Source organism: Ambystoma mexicanum, chromosome 2q (genome assembly GCF_040938575.1).
Source record: "Ambystoma mexicanum isolate Mex_15411 chromosome 2q, UKY_AmexF1_1, whole genome shotgun sequence".
NCBI classification, from domain to species: Eukaryota; Metazoa; Chordata; class Amphibia; order Caudata; family Ambystomatidae; genus Ambystoma; species Ambystoma mexicanum.
The window spans coordinates 128,148,380-128,166,326 of record NC_090924.1 but is presented as its reverse complement, the minus strand read 5'-3'; the positions used below and the strand labels follow the sequence as shown (position 1 = coordinate 128,166,326).

Genomic DNA, 17,947 nt, shown 5'->3' with positions numbered 1-17,947 from the left:
ATTGAAAAAACAAAAAAAAGGAGCTCAAGTTAACCACCTTGATTGGGCTCATCCGGGATTTGAACCCGGGACCTCTCGCACCCAAAGCGAGAATCATACCCCTAGACCAACGAGCCACGGTCCTTTGAGCATTTGACGGAATTGTCCTCAGCGTTTGCACCCCCCTTAGGATTCGAGGCCAAGAATGCCTATTCCTGAAGTTTGTTCTTGCCGCTGAAAGCCTTGTCGGTGTATGAGCCAAATGAATGCCCCAGTCGGCACGCTCTGACTGTCTTCACAGGTCTCCTCCTCATCCCGAAGGTTGGTGGCCCATTGACATCAGGGTGGGAGGTGCTTGCGATACACTGTTCCTTCCTTCCTTCCTTCCTTCCTTTATTCCTCTTATGCTGTTTATGTAATAAGAGGGTACGATACACAGAAGAGAGAAAGTGGCCCAACACACTAGACTAGCAGTCTTCTGATCAATCTGCAGCTGGCAAGGTGGGGGAGAGCCTTTATTTTGCACCTGCTGGGATCTGCATTGGCAGAAGCTCTGAGGGCTGGGCCTTTCCTTTTGCCTGTAAAAACAAAAAGCAGCCCTCCTCCCTCCAGCCCTGAGAGCATGGGCGTGACACTGGAAAAAGCAGCATCTCCCCTTTGGTAAAGATGACCATTGCACAGCTGCTCACTCAGAGCTCGATCGTGCTCGATCAGGCGAGATATATTTAGGTCACCAGCAAAGTCTGTTCTCTTTTCTTGCGTAGGGTGAGCATTCACAGAGCCCAGCTTCGTTGACAAGAGTGCAAAAGGTGTATACTAAAAGCTTTCTGCTTTACTTGAGCGCCATGGCCGTTATTATATTTTGGCTGCTCCAAGCAATCTCTGTCCAGCCGATGCAAATTTCCAGCTCAAATTTTCCCAGCACTCAAAAAGTCCCTCCTCCCGCCAGCTCTGCTTTCAGGAAGTTCAGCAGAAGCAGTCCAACTTCTGTTCCCACTTCAGAGGAAAAGCTTTCTCGGGCCAGAGAAAGCCAGGGAATCACTGTACCGGCAAGTGCATTTCTTACAACTGGTAATCCCTCAGAACACAGAAATGAAGAAGCTGTATATGAAAATGTATTATTTCTTTGGTACACTAACCTATGTAACTAATATGGACCATTTCAGAGGACGGAGCGGACCCAACTGTGATCCCAGAGACCCAAATACCCAGCAGTAGGGAAAATAAATCCTCTCTGTGCTCTGCAACATTACATACACAAAATGCAAGCGCGTGCATTTTTTTATTGGCCCCATATACAGAATACATGTGAGGATGCTTGCCTTCCCAGTGTATTTCTCAAGCTCTTGAGAGCATATGCTATTTCCATGGGAACGCAAATAAGTTCATACTTTACATTTGTGTGTGACAAAAGGGGAAAAAAACTATTTTGTGTAAAATGCCAGCAGAGAGTGTTTCTGCCCTGTCTCGAACCGGGGGGACCTTTCGCGTGTGAGGCGAACGTGATAACCACTACACTACAGAAACAGCTGCTTGCTCACCTTTGTAGGGACTGGGAGAACAGGTGCCTGCTTAAAGACTAATCAAATGCCTTGCGCCTGAAGCTCACACAATCCAGCCTAAAACATACGTCCTATCAAGCATGCGCACATATACAAGTATGCCAGCTGAGGGCCTATGCAGCGTACAGAGGGAAGGACATATTTCCACTTTGAGATCGGACGGCCAAAACTCACAAGCAAATCAAGGAATGTTACTGAGAGCTAACAGAGAACACAAAGTGCTTGTCGCAAGGACATGGCACGCAAAGAGGTTCAGGAAGTGAATTGTTCATCGACTACTGCTTACCGAGAAAACCAGAGAGTCTGTCCAATGAAAATAACATTGAAAAAACAAAAAAAAGGAGCTCAAGTTAACCACCTTGATTGGGCTCGTCCGGGATTTGAACCCGGGACCTCTCGCACCCAAAGCGAGAATCATACCCCTAGACCAACGAGCCACGGTCCTTTGAGCATTTGACGGAATTGTCCTCAGCGTTTGCACCCCCCTTAGGATTCGAGGCCAAGAATGCCTATTCCTGAAGTTTGTTCCTGCCGCTGAAAGCCTTGTCGGTGTATGAGCCAAATGAATGCCCCAGTCGGCACGCTCTGACTGTCTTCACAGGTCTCCTCCTCATCCCGAAGGTTGGTGGCCCATTGACATCAGGGTGGAAGGTGCTTGCGATACACTGTTCCTTCCTTCCTTCCTTCCTTCCTTCCTTCCTTCCTTCCTTTATTCCTCTTATGCTGTTTATGTAATAAGAGGGGACGATACACAGAAGAGAGAAAGTGGCCCAACACACTAGACTAGCAGTCTTCTGATCAATCTGCAGCTGGCAAGGTGGGGGAGAGCCTTTATTTTGCACCTGCTGGGATCTGCATTGGCAGAAGCTCTGAGGGCTGGGCCTTTCCTTTTGCCTGTAAAAACAAAAAGCAGCCCTCCTCCCTCCAGCCCTGAGAGCATGGGCGTGACACTGGAAAAAGCAGCATCTCCCCTTTGGTAAAGATGACCATTGCACAGCTGCTCACTCAGAGCTCGATCGTGCTCGATCAGGCGAGATATATTTAGGTCACCAGCAAAGTCTGTTCTCTTTTCTTGCGTAGGGTGAGCATTCACAGAGCCCAGCTTCGTTGACAAGAGTGCAAAAGGTGTATACTAAAAGCTTTCTGCTTTACTTGAGCGCCATGGCCGTTATTATATTTTGGCTGCTCCAAGCAATCTCTGTCCAGCCGATGCAAATTTCCAGCTCAAATTTTCCCAGCACTCAAAAAGTCCCTCCTCCCGCCAGCTCTGCTTTCAGGAAGTTCAGCAGAAGCAGTCCAACTTCTGTTCCCACTTCAGAGAAAAAGCTTTCTCGGGCCAGAGAAAGCCAGGGAATCACTGTACCGGCAAGTGCATTTCTTACAACTGGTAATCCCTCAGAACACAGAAATGAAGAAGCTGTATATGAAAATGTATTATTTCTTTGGTACACTAACCTATGTAACTAATATGGACCATTTCAGAGGACGGAGCGGACCCAACTGTGATCCCAGAGACCCAAATACCCAGCAGTAGGGAAAATAAATCCTCTCTGTGCTCTGCAACATTACATACACAAAATGCAAGCGCGTGCATTTTTTTATTGGCCCCATATACAGAATACATGTGAGGATGCTTGCCTTCCCAGTGTATTTCTCAAGCTCTTGAGAGCATATGCTATTTCCATGGGAACGCAAATAAGTTCATACTTTACATTTGTGTGTGACAAAAGGGGAAAAAAACTATTTTGTGTAAAATGCCAGCAGAGAGTGTTTCTGCCCGGTCTCGAACCGGGGGGACCTTTCGCGTGTGAGGCTAACGTGATAACCACTACACTACAGAAACAGCTGCTTGCTCACCTTTGTAGGGACTGGGAGAACAGGTGCAAAGGGCAGTGCAAGTGGACCTGCTTAAAGACTAATCAAATGCCTTGCGCCTGAAGCTCACACAATCCAGCCTAAAACATATGTCCTATCAAGCATGCGCACATATACAAGTATGCCAGCTGAGGGCCTATGCAGCGTACAGAGGGAAGGACATATTTCCACTTTGAGATCGGACGGCCAAAACTCACAAGCAAATCAAGGAATGTTACTGAGAGCTAACAGAGAACACAAAGTGCTTGTCGCAAGGACATGGCACGCAAAGAGGTTCAGGAAGTGAATTGTTCATCGACTACTGCTTACCGAGAAAACCAGAGAGTCTGTCCAATGAAAATAACATTGAAAAAACAAAAAAAAGGAGCTCAAGTTAACCACCTTGATTGGGCTCGTCCAGGATTTGAACCCGGGACCTCTAGCACCCAAAGCGAGAATCATACCCCTAGACCAACGAGCCACGGTCCTTTGAGCATTTGACGGAATTGTCCTCAGCGTTTGCACCCCCCTTAGGATTCGAGGCCAAGAATGCCTATTCCTGAAGTTTGTTCCTGCCGCTGAAAGCCTTGTCGGTGTATGAGCCAAATGAATGCCCCAGTCGGCACGCTCTGACTGTCTTCACAGGTCTCCTCCTCATCCCGAAGGTTGGTGGCCCATTGACATCAGGGTGGAAGGTGCTTGCGATACACTGTTCCTTCCTTCCTTCCTTCCTTCCTTTATTCCTCTTATGCTGTTTATGTAATAAGAGGGGACGATACACAGAAGAGAGAAAGTGGCCCAACACACTAGACTAGCAGTCTTCTGATCAATCTGCAGCTGGCAAGGTGGGGGAGAGCCTTTATTTTGCACCTGCTGGGATCTGCATTGGCAGAAGCTCTGAGGGCTGGGCCTTTCCTTTTGCCTGTAAAAACAAAAAGCAGCCCTCCTCCCTCCAGCCCTGAGAGCATGGGCGTGACACTGGAAAAAGCAGCATCTCCCCTTTGGTAAAGATGACCATTGCACAGCTGCTCACTCAGAGCTCGATCGTGCTCGATCAGGCGAGATATATTTAGGTCACCAGCAAAGTCTGTTCTCTTTTCTTGCGTAGGGTGAGCATTCACAGAGCCCAGCTTCGTTGACAAGAGTGCAAAAGGTGTATACTAAAAGGTTTCTGCTTTACTTGAGCGCCATGGCCGTTATTATATTTTGGCTGCTCCAAGCAATCTCTGTCCAGCCGATGCAAATTTCCAGCTCAAATTTTCCCAGCACTCAAAAAGTCCCTCCTCCCGCCAGCTCTGCTTTCAGGAAGTTCAGCAGAAGCAGTCCAACTTCTGTTCCCACTTCAGAGGAAAAGCTTTCTCGGGCCAGAGAAAGCCAAGGAATCACTGTACCGGCAAGTGCATTTCTTACAACTGGTAATCCCTCAGAACACAGAAATGAAGAAGCTGTATATGAAAATGTATTATTTCTTTGGTACACTAACCTATGTAACTAATATGGACCATTTCAGAGGACGGAGCGGACCCAACTGTGATCCCAGAGACCCAAATACCCAGCAGTAGGGAAAATAAATCCTCTCTGTGCTCTGCAACATTACATACACAAAATGCAAGCGCGTGCATTTTTTTATTGGCCCCATATACAGAATACATGTGAGGATGCTTGCCTTCCCAGTGTATTTCTCAAGCTCTTGAGAGCATATGCTATTTCCATGGGAACGCAAATAAGTTCATACTTTACATTTGTGTGTGACAAAAGGGGAAAAAAACTATTTTGTGTAAAATGCCAGCAGAGAGTGTTTCTGCCCGGTCTCGAACCGGGGACCTTTCGCGTGTGAGGCTAACGTGATAACCACTACACTACAGAAACAGCTGCTTGCTCACCTTTGTAGGGACTGGGAGAACAGGTGCAAAGGGCAGTGCAAGTGGACCTGCTTAAAGACTAATCAAATGCCTTGCGCCTGAAGCTCACACAATCCAGCCTAAAACATACGTCCTATCAAGCATGCGCACATATACAAGTATGCCAGCTGAGGGCCTATGCAGCGTACAGAGGGAAGGACATATTTCCACTTTGAGATCGGACGGCCAAAACTCACAAGCAAATCAAGGAATGTTACTGAGAGCTAACAGAGAACACAAAGTGCTTGTCGCAAGGACATGGCACGCAAAGAGGTTCAGGAAGTGAATTGTTCATCGACTACTGCTTACCGAGAAAACCAGAGAGTCTGTCCAATGAAAATAACATTGAAAAAACAAAAAAAAGGAGCTCAAGTTAACCACATTGATTGGGCTAACCCGGGACCTCTCGCACCGAAAGCGAGAATCATACCCCTAGACCAACGAGCCACGGTCCTTTGAGCATTTGACGGAATTGTCCTCAGCGTTTGCACCCCCCTTAGGATTCGAGGCCAAGAATGCCTATTCCTGAAGTTTGTTCCTGCCGCTGAAAGCCTTGTCGGTGTATGAGCCAAATGAATGCCCCAGTCGGCACGCTCTGACTGTCTTCACAGGTCTCCTCCTCATCCCGAAGGTTGGTGGCCCATTGACATCAGGGTGGAAGGTGCTTGCGATACACTGTTCCTTCCTTCCTTCCTTCCTTCCTTTATTCCTCTTATGCTGTTTATGTAATAAGAGGGGACGATACACAGAAGAGAGAAAGTGGCCCAACACACTAGACTAGCAGTCTTCTGATCAATCTGCAGCTGGCAAGGTGGGGGAGAGCCTTTATTTTGCACCTGCTGGGATCTGCATTGGCAGAAGCTCTGAGGGCTGGGCCTTTCCTTTTGCCTGTAAAAACAAAAAGCAGCCCTCCTCCCTCCAGCCCTGAGAGCATGGGCGTGACACTGGAAAAAGCAGCATCTCCCCTTTGGTAAAGATGACCATTGCACAGCTGCTCACTCAGAGCTCGATCGTGCTCGATCAGGCGAGATATATTTAGGTCACCAGCAAAGTCTGTTCTCTTTTCTTGCGTAGGGTGAGCATTCACAGAGCCCAGCTTCGTTGACAAGAGTGCAAAAGGTGTATACTAAAAGCTTTCTGCTTTACTTGAGCGCCATGGCCGTTATTATATTTTGGCTGCTCCAAGCAATCTCTGTCCAGCCGATGCAAATTTCCAGCTCAAATTTTCCCAGCACTCAAAAAGTCCCTCCTCCCGCCAGCTCTGCTTTCAGGAAGTTCAGCAGAAGCAGTCCAACTTCTGTTCCCACTTCAGAGGAAAAGCTTTCTCGGGCCAGAGAAAGCCAGGGAATCACTGTACCGGCAAGTGCATTTCTTACAACTGGTAATCCCTCAGAACACAGAAATGAAGAAGCTGTATATGAAAATGTATTATTTCTTTGGTACACTAACCTATGTAACTAATATGGACCATTTCAGAGGACGGAGCGGACCCAACTGTGATCCCAGAGACCCAAATACCCAGCAGTAGGGAAAATAAATCCTCTCTGTGCTCTGCAACATTACATACACAAAATGCAAGCGCGTGCATTTTTTTATTGGCCCCATATACAGAATACATGTGAGGATGCTTGCCTTCCCAGTGTATTTCTCAAGCTCTTGAGAGCATATGCTATTTCCATGGGAACGCAAATAAGTTCATACTTTACATTTGTGTGTGACAAAAGGGGAAAAAAACTATTTTGTGTAAAATGCCAGCAGAGAGTGTTTCTGCCCGGTCTCGAACCGGGGACCTTTCGCGTGTGAGGCGAACGTGATAACCACTACACTACAGAAACAGCTGCTTGCTCACCTTTGTAGGGACTGGGAGAACAGGTGCAAAGGGCAGTGCAAGTGGACCTGCTTAAAGACTAATCAAATGCCTTGCGCCTGAAGCTCACACAATCCAGCCTAAAACATACGTCCTATCAAGCATGCGCACATATACAAGTATGCCAGCTGAGAGCCTATGCAGCGTACAGAGGGAAGGACATATTTCCACTTTGAGATCGGACGGCCAAAACTCACAAGCAAATCAAGGAATGTTACTGAGAGCTAACAGAGAACACAAAGTGCTTGTCGCAAGGACATGGCACGCAAAGAGGTTCAGGAAGTGAATTGTTCATCGACTACTGCTTACCGAGAAAACCAGAGAGTCTGTCCAATGAAAATAACATTGAAAAAACAAAAAAAAGGAGCTCAAGTTAACCACTTTGATTGGGCTCGTCCGGGATTTGAACCCGGGACCTCTCGCACCCAAAGCGAGAATCATACCCCTAGACCAACGAGCCACGGTCCTTTGAGCATTTGACGGAATTGTCCTCAGCGTTTGCACCCCCCTTAGGATTCGAGGCCAAGAATGCCTATTCCTGAAGTTTGTTCCTGCCGCTGAAAGCCTTGTCGGTGTATGAGCCAAATGAATGCCCCAGTCGGCACGCTCTGACTGTCTTCACAGGTCTCCTCCTCATCCCGAAGGTTGGTGGCCCATTGACATCAGGGTGGAAGGTGCTTGCGATACACTGTTCCTTCCTTCCTTCCTTCCTTCCTTTATTCCTCTTATGCTGTTTATGTAATAAGAGGGGACGATACACAGAAGAGAGAAAGTGGCCCAACACACTAGACTAGCAGTCTTCTGATCAATCTGCAGCTGGCAAGGTGGGGGAGAGCCTTTATTTTGCACCTGCTGGGATCTGCATTGGCAGAAGCTCTGAGGGCTGGGCCTTTCCTTTTGCCTGTAAAAACAAAAAGCAGCCCTCCTCCCTCCAGCCCTGAGAGCATGGGCGTGACACTGGAAAAAGCAGCATCTCCCCTTTGGTAAAGATGACCATTGCACAGCTGCTCACTCAGAGCTCGATCGTGCTCGATCAGGCGAGATATATTTAGGTCACCAGCAAAGTCTGTTCTCTTTTCTTGCGTAGGGTGAGCATTCACAGAGCCCAGCTTCGTTGACAAGAGTGCAAAAGGTGTATACTAAAAGCTTTCTGCTTTACTTGAGCGCCATGGCCGTTATTATATTTTGGCTGCTCCAAGCAATCTCTGTCCAGCCGATGCAAATTTCCAGCTCAAATTTTCCCAGCACTCAAAAAGTCCCTCCTCCCGCCAGCTCTGCTTTCAGGAAGTTCAGCAGAAGCAGTCCAACTTCTGTTCCCACTTCAGAGGAAAAGCTTTCTCGGGCCAGAGAAAGCCAGGGAATCACTGTACCGGCAAGTGCATTTCTTACAACTGGTAATCCCTCAGAACACAGAAATGAAGAAGCTGTATATGAAAATGTATTATTTCTTTGGTACACTAACCTATGTAACTAATATGGACCATTTCAGAGGACGGAGCGGACCCAACTGTGATCCCAGAGACCCAAATACCCAGCAGTAGGGAAAATAAATCCTCTCTGTGCTCTGCAACATTACATACACAAAATGCAAGCGCGTGCATTTTTTTATTGGCCCCATATACAGAATACATGTGAGGATGCTTGCCTTCCCAGTGTATTTCTCAAGCTCTTGAGAGCATATGCTATTTCCATGGGAACGCAAATAAGTTCATACTTTACATTTGTGTGTGACAAAAGGGGAAAAAAACTATTTTGTGTAAAATGCCAGCAGAGAGTGTTTCTGCCCGGTCTCGAACCGGGGACCTTTCGCGTGTGAGGCGAACGTGATAACCACTACACTACAGAAACAGCTGCTTGCTCACCTTTGTAGGGACTGGGAGAACAGGTTCAAAGGGCAGTGCAAGTGGACCTGCTTAAAGACTAATCAAATGCCTTGCGCCTGAAGCTCACACAATCCAGCCTAAAACATACGTCCTATCAAGCATGCGCACATATACAAGTATGCCAGCTGAGGGCCTATGCAGCGTACAGAGGGAAGGACATATTTCCACTTTGAGATCGGACGGCCAAAACTCACAAGCAAATCAAGGAATGTTACTGAGAGCTAACAGAGAACACAAAGTGCTTGTCGCAAGGACATGGCACGCAAAGAGGTTCAGGAAGTGAATTGTTCATCGACTACTGCTTACCGAGAAAACCAGAGAGTCTGTCCAATGAAAATAACATTGAAAAAACAAAAAAAAGGAGCTCAAGTTAACCACCTTGATTGGGCTTGTCCGGGATTTGAACCCGGGACCTCTCGCACCCAAAGCGAGAATCATACCCCTAGACCAACGAGCCACGGTCCTTTGAGCATTTGACGGAATTGTCCTCAGCGTTTGCACCCCCCTTAGGATTCGAGGCCAAGAATGCCTATTCCTGAAGTTTGTTCCTGCCGCTGAAAGCCTTGTCGGTGTATGAGCCAAATGAATGCCCCAGTCGGCACGCTCTGACTGTCTTCACAGGTCTCCTCCTCATCCCGAAGGTTGGTGGCCCATTGACATCAGGGTGGAAGGTGCTTGCGATACACTGTTCCTTCCTTCCTTCCTTCCTTCCTTTATTCCTCTTATGCTGTTTATGTAATAAGAGGGGACGATACACAGAAGAGAGAAAGTGGCCCAACACACTAGACTAGCAGTCTTCTGATCAATCTGCAGCTGGCAAGGTGGGGGAGAGCCTTTATTTTGCACCTGCTGGGATCTGCATTGGCAGAAGCTCTGAGGGCTGGGCCTTTCCTTTTGCCTGTAAAAACAAAAAGCAGCCCTCCTCCCTCCAGCCCTGAGAGCATGGGCGTGACACTGGAAAAAGCAGCATCTCCCCTTTGGTAAAGATGACCATTGCACAGCTGCTCACTCAGAGCTCGATCGTGCTCGATCAGGCGAGATATATTTAGGTCACCAGCAAAGTCTGTTCTCTTTTCTTGCGTAGGGTGAGCATTCACAGAGCCCAGCTTCGTTGACAAGAGTGCAAAAGGTGTATACTAAAAGCTTTCTGCTTTACTTGAGCGCCATGGCCGTTATTATATTTTGGCTGCTCCAAGCAATCTCTGTCCAGCCGATGCAAATTTCCAGCTCAAATTTTCCCAGCACTCAAAAAGTCCCTCCTCCCGCCAGCTCTGCTTTCAGGAAGTTCAGCAGAAGCAGTCCAACTTCTGTTCCCACTTCAGAGGAAAAGCTTTCTCGGGCCAGAGAAAGCCAGGGAATCACTGTACCGGCAAGTGCATTTCTTACAACTGGTAATCCCTCAGAACACAGAAATGAAGAAGCTGTATATGAAAATGTATTATTTCTTTGGTACACTAACCTATGTAACTAATATGGACCATTTCAGAGGACGGAGCGGACCCAACTGTGATCCCAGAGACCCAAATACCCAGCAGTAGGGAAAATAAATCCTCTCTGTGCTCTGCAACATTACATACACAAAATGCAAGCGCGTGCATTTTTTTATTGGCCCCATATACAGAATACATGTGAGGATGCTTGCCTTCCCAGTGTATTTCTCAAGCTCTTGAGAGCATATGCTATTTCCATGGGAACGCAAATAAGTTCATACTTTACATTTGTGTGTGACAAAAGGGGAAAAAAACTATTTTGTGTAAAATGCCAGCAGAGAGTGTTTCTGCCCGGTCTCGAACCGGGGACCTTTCGCGTGTGAGGCGAACGTGATAACCACTACACTACAGAAACAGCTGCTTGCTCACCTTTGTAGGGACTGGGAGAACAGGTGCAAAGGGCAGTGCAAGTGGACCTGCTTAAAGACTAATCAAATGCCTTGCGCCTGAAGCTCACACAATCCAGCCTAAAACATACGTCCTATCAAGCATGCGCACATATACAAGTATGCCAGCTGAGGGCCTATGCAGCGTACAGAGGGAAGGACATATTTCCACTTTGAGATCGGACGGCCAAAACTCACAAGCAAATCAAGGAATGTTACTGAGAGCTAACAGAGAACACAAAGTGCTTGTCGCAAGGACATGGCACGCAAAGAGGTTCAGGAAGTGAATTGTTCATCGACTACTGCTTACCGAGAAAACCAGAGAGTCTGTCCAATGAAAATAACATTGAAAAAACAAAAAAAAGGAGCTCAAGTTAACCACCTTGATTGGGCTCGTCCGGGATTTGAACCCGGGACCTCTCGCACCCAAAGCGAGAATCATACCCCTAGACCAACGAGCCACGGTCCTTTGAGCATTTGACAGAATTGTCCTCAGCGTTTGCACCCCCCTTAGGATTCGAGGCCAAGAATGCCTATTCCTGAAGTTTGTTCCTGCCGCTGAAAGCCTTGTCGGTGTATGAGCCAAATGAATGCCCCAGTCGGCACGCTCTGACTGTCTTCACAGGTCTCCTCCTCATCCCGAAGGTTGGTGGCCCATTGACATCAGGGTGGAAGGTGCTTGCGATACACTGTTCCTTCCTTCCTTCCTTCCTTCCTTTATTCCTCTTATGCTGTTTATGTAATAAGAGGGGACGATACACAGAAGAGAGAAAGTGGCCCAACACACTAGACTAGCAGTCTTCTGATCAATCTGCAGCTGGCAAGGTGGGGGAGAGCCTTTATTTTGCACCTGCTGGGATCTGCATTGGCAGAAGCTCTGAGGGCTGGGCCTTTCCTTTTGCCTGTAAAAACAAAAAGCAGCCCTCCTCCCTCCAGCCCTGAGAGCATGGGCGTGACACTGGAAAAAGCAGCATCTCCCCTTTGGTAAAGATGACCATTGCACAGCTGCTCACTCAGAGCTCGATCGTGCTCGATCAGGCGAGATATATTTAGGTCACCAGCAAAGTCTGTTCTCTTTTCTTGCGTAGGGTGAGCATTCACAGAGCCCAGCTTCGTTGACAAGAGTGCAAAAGGTGTATACTAAAAGCTTTCTGCTTTACTTGAGCGCCATGGCCGTTATTATATTTTGGCTGCTCCAAGCAATCTCTGTCCAGCCGATGCAAATTTCCAGCTCAAATTTTCCCAGCACTCAAAAAGTCCCTCCTCCCGCCAGCTCTGCTTTCAGGAAGTTCAGCAGAAGCAGTCCAACTTCTGTTCCCACTTCAGAGGAAAAGCTTTCTCGGGCCAGAGAAAGCCAGGGAATCACTGTACCGGCAAGTGCATTTCTTACAACTGGTAATCCCTCAGAACACAGAAATGAAGAAGCTGTATATGAAAATGTATTATTTCTTTGGTACACTAACCTATGTAACTAATATGGACCATTTCAGAGGACGGAGCTGACCCAACTGTGATCCCAGAGACCCAAATACCCAGCAGTAGGGAAAATAAATCCTCTCTGTGCTCTGCAACATTACATACACAAAATGCAAGCGCGTGCATTTTTTTATTGGCCCCATATACAGAATACATGTGAGGATGCTTGCCTTCCCAGTGTATTTCTCAAGCTCTTGAGAGCATATGCTATTTCCATGGGAACGCAAATAAGTTCATACTTTACATTTGTGTGTGACAAAAGGGGAAAAAAACTATTTTGTGTAAAATGCCAGCAGAGAGTGTTTCTGCCCGGTCTCGAACCGGGGACCTTTCGCGTGTGAGGCGAACGTGATAACCACTACACTACAGAAACAGCTGCTTGCTCACCTTTGTAGGGACTGGGAGAACAGGTGCAAAGGGCAGTGCAAGTGGACCTGCTTAAAGACTAATCAAATGCCTTGCGCCTGAAGCTCACACAATCCAGCCTAAAACATACGTCCTATCAAGCATGCGCACATATACAAGTATGCCAGCTGAGGGACTATGCAGCGTACAGAGGGAAGGACATATTTCCACTTTGAGATCGGACGGCCAAAACTCACAAGCAAATCAAGGAATGTTACTGAGAGCTAACAGAGAACACAAAGTGCTTGTCGCAAGGACATGGCACGCAAAGAGGTTCAGGAAGTGAATTGTTCATCGACTACTGCTTACCGAGAAAACCAGAGAGTCTGTCCAATGAAAATAACATTGAAAAAACAAAAAAAAGGAGCTCAAGTTAACCACCTTGATTGGGCTCGTCCGGGATTTGAACCCGGGACCTCTCGCACCCAAAGCGAGAATCATACCCCTAGACCAACGAGCCACGGTCCTTTGAGCATTTGACGGAATTGTCCTCAGCGTTTGCACCCCCCTTAGGATTCGAGGCCAAGAATGCCTATTCCTGAAGTTTGTTCCTGCCGCTGAAAGCCTTGTCAGTGTATGAGCCAAATGAATGCCCCAGTCGGCACGCTCTGACTGTCTTCACAGGTCTCCTCCTCATCCCGAAGGTTGGTGGCCCATTGACATCAGGGTGGAAGGTGCTTGCGATACACTGTTCCTTCCTTCCTTCCTTCCTTTATTCCTCTTATGCTGTTTATGTAATAAGAGGGGACGATACACAGAAGAGAGAAAGTGGCCCAACACACTAGACTAGCAGTCTTCTGATCAATCTGCAGCTGGCAAGGTGGGGGAGAGCCTTTATTTTGCACCTGCTGGGATCTGCATTGGCAGAAGCTCTGAGGGCTGGGCCTTTCCTTTTGCCTGTAAAAACAAAAAGCAGCCCTCCTCCCTCCAGCCCTGAGAGCATGGGCGTGACACTGGAAAAAGCAGCATCTCCCCTTTGGTAAAGATGACCATTGCACAGCTGCTCACTCAGAGCTCGATCGTGCTCGATCAGGCAAGATATATTTAGGTCACCAGCAAAGTCTGTTCTCTTTTCTTGCGTAGGGTGAGCATTCACAGAGCCCAGCTTCGTTGACAAGAGTGCAAAAGGTGTATACTAAAAGCTTTCTGCTTTACTTGAGCGCCATGGCCGTTATTATATTTTGGCTGCTCCAAGCAATCTCTGTCCAGCCGATGCAAATTTCCAGCTCAAATTTTCCCAGCACTCAAAAAGTCCCTCCTCCCGCCAGCTCTGCTTTCAGGAAGTTCAGCAGAAGCAGTCCAACTTCTGTTCCCACTTCAGAGGAAAAGCTTTCTCGGGCCAGAGAAAGCCAGGGAATCACTGTACCGGCAAGTGCATTTCTTACAACTGGTAATCCCTCAGAACACAGAAATGAAGAAGCTGTATATGAAAATGTATTATTTCTTTGGTACACTAACCTATGTAACTAATATGGACCATTTCAGAGGACGGAGCGGACCCAACTGTGATCCCAGAGACCCAAATACCCAGCAGTAGGGAAAATAAATCCTCTCTGTGCTCTGCAACATTACATACACAAAATGCAAGCGCGTGCATTTTTTTATTGGCCCCATATACAGAATACATGTGAGGATGCTTGCCTTCCCAGTGTATTTCTCAAGCTCTTGAGAGCATATGCTATTTCCATGGGAACGCAAATAAGTTCATACTTTACATTTGTGTGTGACAAAAGGGGAAAAAAACTATTTTGTGTAAAATGCCAGCAGAGAGTGTTTCTGCGGGACCTTTCGCGTGTGAGGCGAACGTGATAACCACTACACTACAGAAACAGCTGCTTACTCACCTTTGTAGGGACTGGGAGAACAGGTGCAAAGGGCAGTGCAAGTGGACCTGCTTAAAGACTAATCAAATGCCTTGCGCCTGAAGCTCACACAATCCAGCCTAAAACATACGTCCTATCAAGCATGCGCACATATACAAGTATGCCAGCTGAGGGCCTATGCAGCGTACAGAGGGAAGGACATATTTCCACTTTGAGATCGGACGGCCAAAACTCACAAGCAAATCAAGGAATGTTACTGAGAGCTAACAGAGAACACAAAGTGCTTGTCGCAAGGACATGGCACGCAAAGAGGTTCAGGAAGTGAATTGTTCATCGACTACTGCTTACCGAGAAAACCAGAGAGTCTGTCCAATGAAAATAACATTGAAAAAACAAAAAATAGGAGCTCAAGTTAACCACCTTGATTGGGACCTCTCGCACCCAAAGCGAGAATCATACCCCTAGACCAACGAGCCACGGTCCTTTGAGCATTTGACGGAATTGTCCTCAGCGTTTGCACCCCCCTTAGGATTCGAGGCCAAGAATGCCTATTCCCGAAGTTTGTTCCTGCCGCTGAAAGCCTTGTCGGTGTATGAGCCAAATGAATGCCCCAGTCGGCACGCTCTGACTGTCTTCACAGGTCTCCTCCTCATCCCGAAGGTTGGTGGCCCATTGACATCAGGGTGGAAGGTGCTTGCGATACACTGTTCCTTCCTTCCTTCCTTCCTTCCTTTATTCCTCTTATGCTGTTTATGTAATAAGAGGGGACGATACACAGAAGAGAGAAAGTGGCCCAACACACTAGACTAGCAGTCTTCTGATCAATCTGCAGCTGGCAAGGTGGGGGAGAGCCTTTATTTTGCACCTGCTGGGATCTGCATTGGCAGAAGCTCTGAGGGCTGGGCCTTTCCTTTTGCCTGTAAAAACAAAAAGCAGCCCTCCTCCCTCCAGCCCTGAGAGCATGGGCGTGACACTGGAAAAAGCAGCATCTCCCCTTTGGTAAAGATGACCATTGCACAGCTGCTCACTCAGAGCTCGATCGTGCTCGATCAGGCGAGATATATTTAGGTCACCAGCAAAGTCTGTTCTCTTTTCTTGCGTAGGGTGAGCATTCACAGAGCCCAGCTTCGTTGACGAGAGTGCAAAAGGTGTATACTAAAAGCTTTCTGCTTTACTTGAGCGCCATGGCCGTTATTATATTTTGGCTGCTCCAAGCAATCTCTGTCCAGCCGATGCAAATTTCCAGCTCAAATTTTCCCAGCACTCAAAAAGTCCCTCCTCCCGCCAGCTCTGCTTTCAGGAAGTTCAGCAGAAGCAGTCCAACTTCTGTTCCCACTTCAGAGGAAAAGCTTTCTCGGGCCAGAGAAAGCCAGGGAATCACTGTACCGGCAAGTGCATTTCTTACAACTGGTAATCCCTCAGAACACAGAAATGAAGAAGCTGTATATGAAAATGTATTATTTCTTTGGTACACTAACCTATGTAACTAATATGGACCATTTCAGAGGACGGAGCGGACCCAACTGTGATCCCAGAGACCCAAATACCCAGCAGTAGGGAAAATAAATCCTCTCTGTGCTCTGCAACATGACATACACAAAATGCAAGCGCGTGCATTTTTTTATTGGCCCCATATACAGAATACATGTGAGGATGCTTGCCTTCCCAGTGTATTTCTCAAGCTCTTGAGAGCATATGCTATTTCCATGGGAACGCAAATAAGTTCATACTTTACATTTGTGTGTGACAAAAGGGGAAAAAAACTATTTTGTGTAAAATGCCAGCAGAGAGTGTTTCTGCCCGGTCTCGAACCGGGGGGACCTTTCGCGTGTGAGGCGAACGTGATAACCACTACACTACAGAAACAGCTGCTTGCTCACCTTTGTAGGGACTGGGAGAACAGGTGCAAAGGGCAGTGCAAGTGGACCTGCTTAAAGACTAATCAAATGCCTTGCGCCTGAAGCTCACACAATCCAGCCTAAAACATACGTCCTATCAAGCATGCGCACATATACAAGTATGCCAGCTGAGGGCCTATGCAGCGTACAGAGGGAAGGACATATTTCCACTTTGAGATCGGACGGCCAAAACTCACAAGCAAATCAAGGAATGTTACTGAGAGCTAACAGAGAACACAAAGTGCTTGTCGCAAGGACATGGCACGCAAAGAGGTTCAGGAAGTGAATTGTTCATCGACTACTGCTTACCGAGAAAACCAGAGAGTCTGTCCAATGAAAATAACATTGAAAAAACAAAAAATAGGAGCTCAAGTTAACCACCTTGATTGGGACCTCTCGCACCCAAAGCGAGAATCATACCCCTAGACCAACGAGCCACGGTCCTTTGAGCATTTGACGGAATTGTCCTCAGCGTTTGCACCCCCCTTAGGATTCGAGGCCAAGAATGCCTATTCCTGAAGTTTGTTCCTGCCGCTGAAAGCCTTGTCGGTGTATGAGCCAAATGAATGCCCCAGTCGGCACGCTCTGACTGTCTTCACAGGTCTCCTCCTCATCCCGAAGGTTGGTGGCCCATTGACATCAGGGTGGAAGGTGCTTGCGATACACTGTTCCTTCCTTCCTTCCTTCCTTCCTTTATTCCTCTTATGCTGTTTATGTAATAAGAGGGGACGATACACAGAAGAGAGAAAGTGGCCCAACACACTAGACTAGCAGTCTTCTGATCAATCTGCAGCTGGCAAGGTGGGGGAGAGCCTTTATTTTGCACCTGCTGGGATCTGCATTGGCAGAAGCTCTGAGGGCTGGGCCTTTCCTTTTGCCTGTAAAAACAAAAAGCAGCCCTCCTCCCTCCAGCCCTGAGAGCATGGGCGTGACACTGGAAAAAGCAGCATCTCCCCTTTGGTAAAGATGACTGTTGAACCTCGTTCATACGTTCGTTCTCGGGCCTACAAATGACACGGAGCCGAATTCACTAACAACCAACTTTATTCACCTCTCAACTCTAACTAACTTTTCCTCTCTCTCGCCCCTCCCTTTCCGTCTCCCCTCCCGCTCTTTCTCCTTGGCTGCCCTTAAAGGGGCAGTGTCCTTTTTCCATGTATAACACCTCCCCCGTGCTTATCATAGCAGTCCGGCTACATCTGTTCGATGAGCCGCATTGGTTTCTTTATCGTCCTTGGGGGTCTCCCTGGTGATTCTCTGCTCTCGCCGCTTGACTCTATTGGGGGTTCCGTTTCCTCTTCCTCATTGAGGCTCTCGTCGGATATCTCTGGTGGTTCAGGTTCTTCCAGATACAGCTTCTTGAAGAATGAGGAGTTACGGGTAATGTCCCCTAGTTCTCCGGTTGCCGTGACCATGGGCCCTT

The 17,947-nt window shown here is 47.6% G+C and overlaps 11 non-coding genes across 11 annotated transcripts; all 11 read right to left on the bottom strand.

The window, feature by feature from the left end:
- Positions 1 to 44: 44 nt before the first annotated feature.
- Positions 45 to 116, bottom strand: TRNAP-UGG (transfer RNA proline (anticodon UGG)). Its single transcript has one exon. It is a non-coding gene; the product is annotated as a tRNA-Pro (tRNA).
- A 1,790-nt stretch (positions 117 to 1,906) lies between these two features.
- Positions 1,907 to 1,978, bottom strand: TRNAP-UGG (transfer RNA proline (anticodon UGG)). Its single transcript has one exon. It is a non-coding gene; the product is annotated as a tRNA-Pro (tRNA).
- Positions 1,979 to 7,058: 5,080 nt separating this feature from the next.
- TRNAV-CAC (transfer RNA valine (anticodon CAC)) lies at positions 7,059 to 7,131 on the bottom strand. Its single transcript has one exon. It is a non-coding gene; the product is annotated as a tRNA-Val (tRNA).
- A 420-nt stretch (positions 7,132 to 7,551) lies between these two features.
- TRNAP-UGG (transfer RNA proline (anticodon UGG)) lies at positions 7,552 to 7,623 on the bottom strand. Its single transcript has one exon. It is a non-coding gene; the product is annotated as a tRNA-Pro (tRNA).
- Positions 7,624 to 8,938: 1,315 nt separating this feature from the next.
- On the bottom strand, positions 8,939 to 9,011 carry TRNAV-CAC (transfer RNA valine (anticodon CAC)). The gene has a single exon. It is a non-coding gene; the product is annotated as a tRNA-Val (tRNA).
- A 420-nt stretch (positions 9,012 to 9,431) lies between these two features.
- TRNAP-UGG (transfer RNA proline (anticodon UGG)) lies at positions 9,432 to 9,503 on the bottom strand. Its single transcript has one exon. It is a non-coding gene; the product is annotated as a tRNA-Pro (tRNA).
- A 1,315-nt stretch (positions 9,504 to 10,818) lies between these two features.
- TRNAV-CAC (transfer RNA valine (anticodon CAC)) lies at positions 10,819 to 10,891 on the bottom strand. Its single transcript has one exon. It is a non-coding gene; the product is annotated as a tRNA-Val (tRNA).
- A 420-nt stretch (positions 10,892 to 11,311) lies between these two features.
- TRNAP-UGG (transfer RNA proline (anticodon UGG)) lies at positions 11,312 to 11,383 on the bottom strand. The gene has a single exon. It is a non-coding gene; the product is annotated as a tRNA-Pro (tRNA).
- Positions 11,384 to 12,698: 1,315 nt separating this feature from the next.
- Positions 12,699 to 12,771, bottom strand: TRNAV-CAC (transfer RNA valine (anticodon CAC)). The gene has a single exon. It is a non-coding gene; the product is annotated as a tRNA-Val (tRNA).
- A 420-nt stretch (positions 12,772 to 13,191) lies between these two features.
- Positions 13,192 to 13,263, bottom strand: TRNAP-UGG (transfer RNA proline (anticodon UGG)). The gene has a single exon. It is a non-coding gene; the product is annotated as a tRNA-Pro (tRNA).
- A 3,154-nt stretch (positions 13,264 to 16,417) lies between these two features.
- Positions 16,418 to 16,492, bottom strand: TRNAV-CAC (transfer RNA valine (anticodon CAC)). Its single transcript has one exon. It is a non-coding gene; the product is annotated as a tRNA-Val (tRNA).
- Between the last annotated feature and the right edge of the window lie 1,455 nt (positions 16,493 to 17,947).